The following is a 14,476-nucleotide window of genomic DNA, read 5'->3' on the forward strand; positions in this document are numbered from 1 at the left end:
GAGGTGTGATTCAAGTCCATGTATCTCTAGGTCTAATATAAAGCTAAAAAAATAAAACCCAAACCATACCTCTAAATGCACACTTTATGGAAGAATCCTTACTATTAGCATCCCTGGACAATATTTTACATAGACCCTTAATGAATACTTTAGTCATGCAAGATGCCCCAAATTAAATCATTATTTGTTCTCATCTCTTTCTCAAGAGCTCGCTTTCCTTTTCTCCCCTAACTTCAATTCTGTCAAACCTATCTTCATAAGTTAAAGAGATAAGAAAACTGAACTGTGTTTTTTTTTTAATAATATATTTGTTCCTCAGATGGTTATTATCTTTAATTCACAAATGATGCGTGTGTGTGTGTGTGTGTGTGACTGTTGTGCCATTAACTGAAGATTACTTGGCACAAAAATTGACATTTTATTTATGTACCCCTATATTAAAAATACTGTGAAACAAAGAATATCTTTTTAAAAATTTACCTCTTTTACCAAGCAACCAGATTTTACTCTTTTATGTTTTGTTTATTTACTTATTTTTACTTATTCTGGTGTTACCACATACTTATCATTCTTCCAACGTTTTTTTCCTTTTTTAACATGTGTGTGATCTAAGAATAATGCAAACTGTCTGAAGGTTAAAAATCACATTATTTTGAACACCACAGAAAGATTGCTAGCAAATATTTTTTCAGTATGTTGTTACTGAAATACCACATACAAGTTAGATGTTGTGTAATGCATATGTCAGGATAGAACCTTATGTTCACAGATTGTGAAAATATAATTTCTAACTTCAACAGAATAGAAACTGGATACCTATTTTCAGGGTGTAAATTCATATGGGAGCACTGACAAAATGACAGATATTAAAATGGGTCCTGTATTCCAAAGTGACAGCCTCGGCTAACATAGAACTTTTAAAGTCAGGACAAATCACTAGGAAATACTGCCATTTTTTTTCTTTCCTTTTCATTATTTCTTCAAATATGTTCTACATGATATTTTAAAAACCAAATCTAAACAAATTTTTATGCTATTATTTTCATGCTGATCTTAGTAAATACAGTAATTCAATAATTAATGACTGCATGTATAAGAATTCTTATTAGGCCTTGAATTATACAGACAAAATAGAAAAACCTTCCATCAAAGAACTTAACACTCTGGTCTCATTAGTTTAGTGTATTCACTCTATGTTTTTAATTTTTTTAATGTGTTTATTTTTAAAATTCCCAACATTAATAGTTCTTATTTGCCATTATTCTGAAACTAGTAATTCACATATTGTCCCACCATAGGAGTTAACTTTGATCCAATCATTTCAACACATTTTGAATTTGGATACCTTTATTAACATAGAAAAATCTGTGGAGCCCCACAACACAAATGAACACAATTCCTCATTTATTCAGTATACATGTCCAAAAAATATTCAGAGCTCTTTTCCCAGGATTATTATTTCTAGGCAAATGTCTTCTATCACTTTGCCCAGGGTTCTGTGGTAATAATTGCTGGTGTTGTCTCTGTAGCAAACTGATATGATTAATTAAGTTTTTACCTATTATGTTCAGGTAAGATGACCACATGTTTATGAAAATTTGGATGTTTCTCTCCAATTACTCTAGAATATTTACTAAATTAATATATGTATTACTGTGTATCTTTAAATATTTAAAAAATTTAATTGACATAGAAATATATACTATGTGTTTTAATATTTATATTTAGATATACACATATTTTAAAACTTGAATTGGCATCAAAATCTATACATAGAAACCTGGGTGTGTGTGTGCTTAGTTACTCAGTCATGTCCAATTCTTTTCGATCCCATGGACTGTAGCCCACCAGACTGCTCTGTCCATAGGATTCTCCAGGCAAGAATACTGGAGTGCGTTGCCATTTCCTCCTCCAGGGGATCTTCCCAACCCAGGGATCCAACCCAGGTCCCACATTGCAAATGGATTCTTACCATCTGAGCCACCAGGGAAGCCATAAAAACCTACTGAAAAGCAAAATCAGGAAGCAGTTATACTAATGGCTATTATAATATTACCAGACTAAAGGAAAAACAATCATAATATAAACTCTGGGTACCTTCAAACTTTGCTTATTCCTCTCCAGAGCAAAAACAACAAATATTCAGAACTTAGATATGTGACCCACTGTGAAATACCCTGGAAAGAATGAAAAATAATGTTTTATTAAATCCAAGTCCACTTCTGTCATATGATAAATCAATTCTCAACAGACATTTCCTTCATTGAGTCTGATTAGACTATGGAAAATTCATAACATAGGGAAAGACCACAGAATTTAGGAAGGATTATTCTAATTACATTCTTACAAGGGTATTTGCATAATTGAAAAGAAAACATTAGAAAATATCTCTGATTTGCTCCCTCAAAGAGAACCAAGAGGACATAGTTTATACAAAATTATTTCCAGTAGACATGACAAAGAGAGATTATAGGAAAGAATTAAATTTAGAGACATAAAAGCCACAAAAATAAATTTCTTAGACTCTGGAAAAGCTAAATTCTATATATTAGCCAAATGATTAAGTAAAGGATAAATTTGAAATTTCTATGCCATTCATGAAATGACAAAGAGTTCAAGTATATAATTTACATGGGAGACCAGATGTTAAGTTTCAGAGCAGTAGAGACTAAGAGTCTCTGTTCTTAGTAGACTTATAAGAAGTTTCAAAGTAAAAACTGCTCAGAGTCTTGTGCTGTTCTGTGCTGTGGTTAAGTCACTTCTGTTGTATCTGACTCTTTGCAACTGTAGCCTTCCAAGTTCCTCCGTCCAAGGGATTCTCTAGGCAAGAATACTGGAGTAGGTTACCATGTCCTCATCCAGGGGTCTTCCTTACCCAGGGATCAAATTGGAGTCTGTTGCATCTTCTGCATTGGCTGTCGGGTTCTTTACCACTAGCAACACCTGGGTCTTAACAGTGCTAATAAAAAGGAAGCCCATAGAGTTCATATAAAGCTATAAATGTAAGATGCTTATTCATAAAGGGTTACTCACTCTTCTAACTTGTAGAAGAGATATGAAGCTAATCTTAAATTAACTTTGTCCATATTTACAAATGAATTATAAAGAATTACAAGCTGCATAGGTTTGAAGGTAAAATGTGATATATTTTGATTTAAAACTCAATCAAACTTTAATTATTACAGAAAGATCACCAAACAAAAAAGCCTTGTAAATGCAAGTGCTCAAAAATGAAGCAAATAATGAGCTTCTTGAATACTAGTCTTGTGTTAAATAAGACTAACACGCAAGAGGGTATTAAAACAAATGATTATATTTTAAATTGCCAAAAATTAAAGAAATATAAAAAAACTAAATAATTGGTTCAGACTTCTAAATTCCTTTATTAAAAGGACCAATTCAGGACTTCCCTGGTAGTACAGTGGTTAGGACCCCTGGCCTCCTCTGCAGGAGGCACAGGTTTGATCACCGGTCAGGGAATTTCCCCATGCTGTGAGATGTGGCAAAAAAAAAAAAAAAAGCTACTAAAAGGGTCAATTCAATTAGACATTTTTTTTTAAGAGAGAAAGAGGAAAAGGTCATTGGCAATCTACTTCTAAAGAAAAAAAAAAAAAATACATATATATATATATATGCTTCCCTCATAGCTCAGTTGGTAAAGAATCTGCCTGCAATGCAGGAGACCCTGGTTCGATTCCTGAATGAGGAAGAGCCACTGGAAAAGGAATAGGCTATCCACTCCAGTATTCCTGGGCTTCCCTTGTGGCTCAGTGGGTAAAGAATCTTCCTGCAATGTTGGAGACCTAGGTTCAATCCTTGGATTGGGAAGATCCCCTGGAGAAGGGAACAGGCTACCCACTCCAGTATTCTGGCCTGGAGAATTCCACAGACTGTATAACCCATGGGGTCACAAGGATTGGAAATGAGCAACTTACGCTTTCAATTGGACACTTTTTTTAGAGAGAGAGAGGAAACGTTCAATGACAATCTACCTCTAAAAAAAAAAAAATTAAATATTTGCAATGGTAGTGAGCAAGTGGAAAAGGAGTAAACTACTTCTGCAGGCTAACAAAACCAAGAATGTTTCCAGTTCAGACACAAGTATTGTTCTCTTTTCCCTGGAAAAATACCACTAAAATTACATTGAATTATTGAATTTAATTTTTTTTAACCAAAAAGATCTGTAAGAGACGGGCCATAAGTTGCACAAGATATTTCAATAAATTTATACTAAAACAAAAGATAGTAGAAGTTTTCTAACATGAAATGGAAATGGAACAGTAGTCTGACAAGAAACAGTATTCTTTACAGAGTATCTGAAGGCCTGAGCAGGCCAAATGGAGAGTTGGAGTGAGGAGATGGGGATAAGTTAATTCAAAGCTACATGTTTAAGTTCTGTGATAGTTGTCTCCCCACAACAAGGTACAACCTCTCTGCTTACCTCTTCCTTGATGTCTAAGTATGTTGTATCTGAGGTAAAATGGAAGGATTATTTTGCAGAAAAGCAGAAGCATCTATACAGAAGAGAATTTGATAGCTTAGATGTATGAAAAATATCACCAAGAGGTTTTAATAGATATTCAATCAAATTCCACTCATATGAAAATGTTTTATATATAAAAATATAAAGAAACATACCTCTTAGTTATTAATAATAAATAGTGTTCAAAGAAGTTTTCATATCAGCACAAGATTAAAACATAATTAAAAATTCCAAATCAAAGGAATCATAGTTGCTTTGGATGGTTGGTTGGTGATCACTGAAACCTCTGAATGATGTACCTAATTTGAAGTAATGTTGTTCCTAGAGCAATGTAGGGATGGGGCCTCAAATCTTAGTGGCTTAACACATAAAAGTTTGTTTCTGGCTCACAGACTGTTGAATGTAGGTGATTTGTGTGTGACCTTCTATCTTTTGACTCCAGCGACTCCATCTAGTAGGATCTCAAAATTTTCTGTTGGATTTCCTGTGATATGTTGGATGATAGTAACACATCAGGACTGATGCATCACATGAAGCTTTTATTGGCTATATGTGTCTGCTATACATACCTGTATTCTATTAGTTATTACTCTCATTATTATACCTATCTTGGAAATGAAGCATATTTTTGTGCACAACAAGTAAGCAAAAAAAAAAAAAAAAAAACTGGTAGAAAAGAATCTAGTTTCTGTCACAGTTACAAAAAGTAAAATTATTAACATCTTTAGTAATTATTTATTTGTAAAATTGATAATTTGAAGCAAAAAACTGGGCATAAAACTGCAAGTTAAACTAGCATATACTACTGGTAAGGATACTTATTATCATTTCCTTATATTATTTAAAGAAAGGTCTTAGCATTAATACCTTTCTGTTTTCAACATTTTTAGAAATTTAAATAATCCACAGCAGAATTTTAGATGCAAGTGTACTTTCCAAGACAGGACAAGAAAAATCTATGCAAAACAGTACAAATGAGAGACAACAGTAAAATATAAACTAGCATTTAAAAAAAGCAACACCTCAGAATGCTAAAACCTGAAAATTCAGGAAGCAGCTCAAGATGTCAGCATAAAAAGAACCCAGACCTACTTCTTCCCATCAACACAACAAATACACCCTAATTTGGATTAATTCCCTCTCAAAGGAACCTGAGAACCAGCTGAACACCTGTCCACGACAAAGGATGAAAAGGACCACACTGAGACAAATAGAAGAGGAAGAGAAACATTCTCACCAAAACCTCACACCCCAGCATAGTAGCACATGGTAGGGAAGGATCTCAACCATGCCACTTCTCCCAGAGGAGCCAACAGAGTGGTGTCTCACATTGGGAACCCTGATTCAGAGGACCTATACCAAAAAGATGAGTCCTAAATCGTCTGTCTTAGAACACCAATGAAGCTAATGTCCGAGGGTCCCAAAGTGTTATAGGAAATTGAGACTCCTCCCTAAAGGGCTGGCATGTGGTCTGACTTGCTCTAAGACTCAGCAAAATTGCAACAGTTTGAAAACTTTCAAGATTATATGTGAAGTAGAGACATTTGAAAATCTAAAATCATGTGCTGGAGGGGCAGGGGATGTTGAAGACACTCCTCGGAGATGGAGACACTGGCAGACACTAGCTGCACTCCCCACCTAAGCTCCTAGCACAGGCAGGTGAGCTCGGATGGGACCAAGCAATCATAGCACTGACCTGTGGCACTGCTGAAGCCAGAGATCTCCAGTAGTTGTAGCACTCCCTGCTTCTTGGCTGGGACAGGCACAAACAGTCTAGCATTCTCCTGCTCTCTAGCTAAAGTCTGAGTTTGGGCAGCTGCAACACTCCTCTCCGTCTGGCAAGCCAGACAACAGACTGAAATACATCCCCAATCTTCCTGTGAAAAAGGCCTATTTGCTTATCCTGGAGCTTTACCCTGAAGGACAAGCTTTAGTTCACCACACATCTAAAGGATAAGGTGTGTGTGTGCACTCAGTCATGTCCAACTCTGTATGACCCCATGGACTATATAACCTGCCAGGCTCCTCTGTCCATGGGTATTTCCTGGGCAAGAATACTGGAGTGGGTTGCCATTTCCTCCTCCATGGAATCTTCCTGACCCACAGATCTAACCTGCATCTCTTATATCTCCTGTATTGTCAGGTGGGTTCTCTACTGACGCCAACTGTGCCACCTGGGAAGTCCAACACATATATACACACAGGATAAAGAGGCACTCGCAGGGAATGTAAGCAGGGGATCATCCTTGTGTCTAAGATACAGGCTGAGAAAGAAAAGCCAGAGCCCTGATCAAATCTCACAAGTCTACCATTCCTTTGCAACATTTTTTCCTCATATAAATTAATAATCACCCTTCCTGGAACACTTCTCTCTCTTCATCTGTGGGATACAAAGAGCTTATGGGCAAGTAAACATTGTTCCTTATCCATGATGTCCTTAGGCATTTATATCCTACTGTTATGGACTGAATATTTGTGTTCCTTCAAATTTCATATATTGAAACCAAATTAGTCCCCAGTCTCTCACACACCTTCCCTACATGAAGGTATTCAGAAGTAGAGCCTTTGAGAAATAATTATAATTAGATGAGGTCAGGAGGGTGGAATGGGATTAGTGCCCTTATAAGTGTCACTGAAGAGCTTACTTTTTTTTTTTGCTCTCTGCCAAGCAGCAGGTTCTGCCTGGAATATGAAAGACTTCAAATATTGTTATACAAATGAATGAATCACCAAATTAATCATGGAGAAATAGCCTTTCAGATCACGATTTTTATTTTGAAATATCCTTTCCATTGACTCTATAATTTTTGGCATCTTTTCAGATTACAAAGAAGGGCTCAATAGTTGTAGTCAGTTTCTTTGTTCCACATAATACTAGCTGACTGGAAGGTCCTCTCTCATGGAAAAAAGAATCTCCTCTGGGCAGCTAAAACATAATAGTGGAAGAATAATACTTGATGGTGAAACAACAGGGCTAATGTTAAAGCCAATAATTCATTGACATGAACATTTAAATGTAGAGTGTAAATATCAGACATCTTTTTGTCATCCTTTTCAATAGGAGTGAGAATGCAGGTGTTAGAGTATTAACACAACTCTGCAGGATTTAAGGGCACAAAATAATCAATTTAATAACAAAAAAAGCTAATGACTAGGTGCTGTGACTATAACCAGAAGGGTTATTTTTGTTTAATGAATTTAATGCACATGGTTACAAAAATACAGAAATCTCAGAAGTATCTCCAGGCACTATATCTCTCTCTTACCTGGTGTTCTAATTCTTCTATAAGTGGTCAACGAATTTGTGTTCCAACACCTCCACTTATTGCATCACATTATCTCTTGAGACACTGCCTTCTCCTTTTGGTCAACTCTAAGAACAATAAAATTCTTAAAAATTTGTAACTAAATTTTTCCATTCCATCAAGCATTAAACTTATATTTATCCCTTTGAATCACAAAAAGTAAAGTAAGTGACTCTTGTTTCTCTGCTTTCTGCCATGGATGAGAGTGAAGGAGGAGAGTGAAAAAGCTGGCTTAAAACTAAATATTAAAAAAAAAAAAAAATATATGGTCATGGCGTCTGGCTCCATTCAGTTCAGTTCAGTTCAGTTCAGTCAATCAGTCATGTCCAACTCTTTGCAACCCCATGAATTGCAGCATGCCAGGCCTTCATGTCCATCACCAACTCCCAGAGTTCACTCAAACTCACGTCCATCAAGTCCGTGATGCCATCCAGCCATCTAATCCTCTGTCGTCCCCTTCTCCTCTTGCCCCCAATCCCTCCCAGCATCAGAGTCTTTTCCAATGAGTCAACTCTTCACATGAGGTGGCCAAAGTACTGGAGTTTCAGCTTTAGCATCAGTCCTTCCAAAGAATACCCAGGGCTGATCTCCTTTAGAATGGACTGGTTGGATCTCCTTGCAGTCCAAGGGACTCTCAAGAGTCTTCTCCAACACCACAGTTCAAAAGCATCAATTCTTCAGTGCTCAGCTTTCTTCACAGTCCAACTCTCACATCCATACATGACCACTGGAAAAACCATAGCCTTGACTAGAGGGATCTTTGTTGGCAAAGTAATGTCTCTGCTTTTAAATATGCTATCATATTTAGCTAGGTTGGTCATAACTTTTCTTTCAAGGAATAAGCATCTTTTAATTTCATGGTTGAAATCACCATCTGCAGTGATTTTGGAGCCCAAGAAAAATAAAGTCTGCCACTGTTTCCACTGTTCCCCATCTATTTCCCATGAAGTGAAGGACCGGATGCCATGATCTTCGTTTTCTGAATGTTGAGCTTTAAGCCAACTTTTCCACTCTCCTCTTTCACTTTCATCAAGAGGCTTTTTAGTTCCTCTTCACTTTCTGCCCCTCTATTACTTCATGGCAAATAGAAGGGGAAAAGGTGGAAGTAGTGAGAGATTTACTCTTTTAGGCTCTAAAATCACCGTGGATGGTGACTGCAGCCATGAAATCAGATGAAGATTACTCCTTGGAAGGGAAGTTATGACAAACCTAGACAGTGTGTTGAAAAGCAGAGACATTACTTTGATGACAACGGTCCATTCAGCTAAGGCTGCAGTCTTCCCAGTGGTCATGTGCAGTTGTAAGAGCTGGACCATAAAGAAGGCAGAACATCAAAACATCAAAAAGAATTGATGCCTTCAAACTGGGGTGCTGGAGAAGACTCCTGAGAGCTCTCTGGACAGTAAGGATATCAATCTAGTCAATCTTAAGGTAAGTCAACCCTGAATACTCATTGGAAGGACTGATGCTGAAACTGAAGATCCAGGATCTTGATTATCTGATGTGAACAGCCAACTCATTGGAAGTCCCTGATGCTGGGAAAGATTGAGGGCAGAAGGAGAAGAGGGAGTCAGAGGATGAGTTGGCTGAATGGCATTTCCAGTGCAATGGACATGAACTTGGGCATCGGAAGATGGTGAGGGATAGGGAAGCCTGGCACGTTGCAGTTAATGGGGTCATAAAGAATCATGTTGATGTATGGCAAAACCAATACAATATTGTAAAGTAATTAACCTCTAATTAAAATAAATAAATTTAAATTAGAAAAAAAATAATCAGACATGACTGGGCAACTGAACAACAACAATGACTTTTTTGGGCAATAGCTTCCAAATATATTTCCTAAAACAATTCTCCAAGGTGATGATTGTTGTTATTTTGTATTTAAATGCAGTAAGCCTTAGGGCTTCCCAGGTGGCATTAGTGGTAGAGAACCCATCTGCCAATGCAGGGGACATAAGAGACAGGGGTTCAATCCCTGGGTCAGGAAGATCCTTTGGAGGAGGGCAGGGCAACCCACTCCAGTATTCTTGCTTGGGCCTGGTGAGCTATAGTCCATGGGATCACAAAGAGTCAGACATGAATGAAGTGATTCAGCAGCAGCAGCAAGCCTTAGAGAACTTTAAATATGTATACAAGTCTATACATCTAGGGATTTTCACATAGATGCTGGAGCCTAGAACTATTGGTATTGTTACTTGATTGCATTCTGTGAGTCAAATGTTAAGAAACATAAACTGCTTTGTCTTCTCTTTGCTCATTCTATCTTGGTTACAGTAAGAATGTGTTTTATTTGCCAGGTACACTGGAAGTGCTGGTAACTCCCATAGAGACTAATATGGGGATAAAGAAGGATAAATACAATCGCAATGGTAAATATGTAAACTGTTTGCAGAGAAATTTTAAAAAAATAAGAGGTTCAAGAGGGCATATAGCATGATTAGTTGAACATTCTAGGGAGCTCAGACTCTAAAGGGGGTAATCTTGTTTGAAGGACAGTAAGTTCTAGTGTTTGAAAATAAGAGTTGAAGGCAGAGAGATTCAAACTGGGTGAAAACACAAGAATCTCACAAGCATTGCTAATAAAAAATACTGGTATTTAGAACAAGAATCCATTGAATTATTTGAATGGGTCAGTCTTTAGAACAAGCAACTGTTGAATTATTTGAGCGGAGTGACTCGACCATGCTTCCATATCCAATGTCACGGATACAATCATCCAGTGCTGTTGGAAGATCACTTTAATGTGCCTTGCTGTTTCATTTTGCTGTGTTTGGCTTGTACACCATCTGGGGATGGCGCTGAATTATGTATGTATTAATAAGCACTGCAGGTGATTCTGATTCCTGCTAACATGGGAGAACCACTGAAGAAGGCTTTTATTTATGGCATTTGATATCAATCCTGTCTGCACACTAAAATCCTGAGGAAGCTTCCTGAGCTCTCTTTGGAAAAATACTACTAAACCTGTTTAATTGGTCTAAAGTGGAACCTGAGCATCAGAACATTAAAAAAAAAAAAAAAAAAAAAACAGATATTAAAGTGTAGACAGTTTTGAAAACTACTGGGTCAGCCCATCAAGGAATTATAGGGTTGGCTGAAATGATTGTTTGAGTTTTTCCATAAGATGTTATGGAAAACACAGATGAACTTTTTGGCCAACCCAATAACTCTAGTTGACCCTGACAGAAAAGGATTTCCTAGCCTGGCAAGACAAAGAGGTAATAGATTATGGGAACTGCATCCAGTTCTCATTCAAATTCTCCAGACACAAATGAACCTCAGAAGAAGGAATTGATGCTGGCACACTCGCAAGAGTATTGCAACATTGATAGTAGTTGAGAATATTCCTGATGGCCATGCTGTAGGAGAAATGAGTCTTCTGTGATTGTCTGCATTGGTACACTAGGAGCTCTGCTGTATATGAAAATCAGGGAGGGGTGATGTCCAACAGCTGGAGAAACAGCAAAGGCGGGTCTACTACGGGTATGGCCTAAGGACCAGGCCCTTCACGCATTCCAATACAAAACACCTTGAGATGTTCATGCAGTATCATTATGGCAAGGAAAGTGCCAATTACCTGGAATTAAATAGCCCATAAGCTAAGAGCCTAGTTCTCTAGTTTCTAAAATCAAGGTCCAGAAAAGCAATTCTACGGTTTAATAGGCCCAGTGTGCAAACTTACAGAGAATATGAATAAGTCTAAATGGCTGAGACATTATAGAGACTTGTGTTTGTCAAGGGGGAGGGAGAAGGTGGAAGGAAAGACTGCGAGCTTGGGATTAGCAGATGCAAACTATTATGTCATCAAGAGTCTACTGTATAGCACAGGAAACTATATCCAATATTCTGTAATAAACCATGATGGAAAAGAATATGAAAAAATATGTATATATGTATAACTGAGTCACTTTGCTGTACAGCAAAAAGCAAAGACAGCATTGCTGCTAAGTCGCTTCAGTCGTGTCTGCCTCTGTGCAACCCCATAGATGGCAGCCCACCAGGCTACCCTGTCCCTGGGATTCTCCAGGCAAGAACACTGGAGTGGGTTGCCATTTCCTTCTTCAATGCATGAAAGTGAAGTCGCTCAGTCGTGTCCGACTCTTAGCTACCCCATGGACTGCAGCCTACCAGGCTCCTCCATCCATGGGATTTTCCAGGCAAGAGTACTAGAGTGGGGTGCCATTGCCTTCTCTGAAGACAGCATTGTAAATCAGCTAATAGTCCAACAATTTTTTTAAGTTATCTTGAATATGCTGAAAGGTAATTAGTTGTTTAATTGTAGCAGTTTAAAGTTAATATTTAAGTTCATTTTATTCATAAAGTTCATTTATGAAAATAATGCATAAATTTAGAAACAAACTATCAAAAACACTTTTTATCATCATAAACTAGAAAAAGTTACAACAAAACGACTGTGATATTTATAATTTATTTAGTGCTTATTTTTTTTCAGGCAGTGGTCTAAATGCTTTGAAGTTATTATCTCATAGAAATCTGGCTATAATGATATTACTTTACAAATGAATATATCTAAGGAAATGATAGAATAAATAATTTGCCTAAGATGCATGAATTAATAAACCATAGAGACAGGATTTTAAACCTGACAGTAAAACAACTAAGTTATCACTACTGAGTTATATAATATTCTAGGTAGAGATGTGTGTGATGTGCTTATTAATTTGATCATGAAAGAAAGTAGAAATATAAATGATTCAAAATATGTATATTTATTATAATAATAATGCTCATTTTAATTTAGGCAAAATAATTTTAACAGAGCTAATTCAAAAGTCAATATTTAATGAATAAACGATATATTTGAAAGGGATACATTCACAGGTTTCAGTTCAGTTCAGTTCAGTCACTCAGTTGTGTCCTACTATTTGCGACCCCATGAATTGCAGCACGCCAGGCCTCCCTGTCCATCACCAACTCCTGGAGTTCACCCAAACTCCTGTCCATTGAGTCAGTGATGCCATCCAGCCATCTCATCCTCTGTCGTCCCCTTCTCCTCCTGCCCCCAATCGCTCCCAGCATCAGAGTCTTTTCCAATGAGTCAACTCTTCGCATGAGGTAGACAAAGTATTGGAGTTTCAGCTTTAGCATCAATCCTTCCAAAGAACGCCCAGGGCTGATCTCCTTTAGAATGGACTGGTTGGATCTCTTTGCAGTCCATGGGACTCTCAAGAGTCTTCTCCAACACCACAGTTCAAAAGCATCAATTCTTCGATGCTCAGCCTTCTTCACAGTCCAACTCTCACATCCATACATGACCCCTGGAAAAAACCATAGCCTTGACTAGATGGAACTTTGTTGACAAAGTAATGTCTCTGCTTTTCAATATGCTATCTAGATTGGTCATAACTTTCCTTCCAAGGAGTAAGCGTCTTTTAATTTCATGACTGCAGTCACCATCTGCAGTGACTTTGGAGCCCCCCCCAAAAATAAAGTCAGCCACTGTTTCCAGTGTTTCCCCATCTATTTGCCATGAAGTGATGGGACTGGATGCCATGATCTTAGTTTTCTGAATGTTGAGCTTTAAGCCAACTTTTTCACTCTCCTCTTTTACTTTCATCAAGAGGCTTTTTAGTTCCTCTTCACTTTCTGCCATAAGGGTGATGTCATCTGCATATCTGAGATTATTGATATTTTTCCTGGAAATCTTGATTCCAGCTTGTGCTTCTTCCAGCCCAGTGTTTCTCATGATGTATTCTGCATATGAGTTAAATAAGCAAGGTGACAATATACAGCCTTGACGTACTCCTTTCCTATTTGGAACCAGTCTGTTGTTCCATGTCCAGTTCTAACTGTTGCTTCCTGACCAGCATATAAGTTTCTCAAGAGGCAGGTTGGGTGGTCTGGTATTCCCATCTCTTTCAGAATTTTCCACAGTTTATTGTGATCCACACAGTCAAAGGCTTTGGCATAGTCAATAAAACAGAAATAGACGTTTTTATGGAACTCTCTTGCTTTTTCCATGATTCAGCGGATGTTGGCAATTTGATCTCTGGTTCCTCTGGCTTTTCTAAAACCAGCTTAAACATCTGAAAGTTCATGGTTCATGTATTGCTGAAGCCTGGCTTGGAGAATTTTGAGCATTACTTTACTAGCATGTGAGATGAGTGCAATTGTGCAGTAGTTTGAGCATTCTTTGGCATTGCCTTTCTTTGGAATTGTAATGAAAACGGACCTTTTCCAGTCCTGTGGCCACTGCTGAGTTTTCCAAATTTTCTGGCATATTGAGTGCAGCACTTTCACAGCATCATCTTCCAGGATCTGAAATAGCTCAACTGGAATTCCATCACCTCCTCTAGCTTTGTTCGTAGTGATGCTTTCTAAGGCCCACTTGACCTCACATTTCAGGATGTCTGGCTCTAGGTGAGTAATCACACCATTGTGATTATCTTGGTCATGAAGATCTTTTTTGTACAGTTATTCTGTGTATTCTTGCCACCCCTTCTTAATATCTTCTGCTTCTGTTAGGTCACAGGTTTAGCACTAACAAAATGAGTATATCAAACTAACCCAGCTAAAATGTAGAAAGTGAAGGAGAAAGTCGCTCAGTTGTATACAACTCTTTGTGACCTCACGGACTATATAGTCTACGGAATTCTCTAGGCCAGAACACTGGAGTGGGTACCCTTTCCCTTCTCCAGGGGATCGTCCCAACCCAGCGATAGAA

Source organism: Bos taurus, chromosome 2 (genome assembly GCF_002263795.3).
Source record: "Bos taurus isolate L1 Dominette 01449 registration number 42190680 breed Hereford chromosome 2, ARS-UCD2.0, whole genome shotgun sequence".
In the NCBI taxonomy this organism is placed as follows: Eukaryota; Metazoa; Chordata; class Mammalia; order Artiodactyla; family Bovidae; genus Bos; species Bos taurus.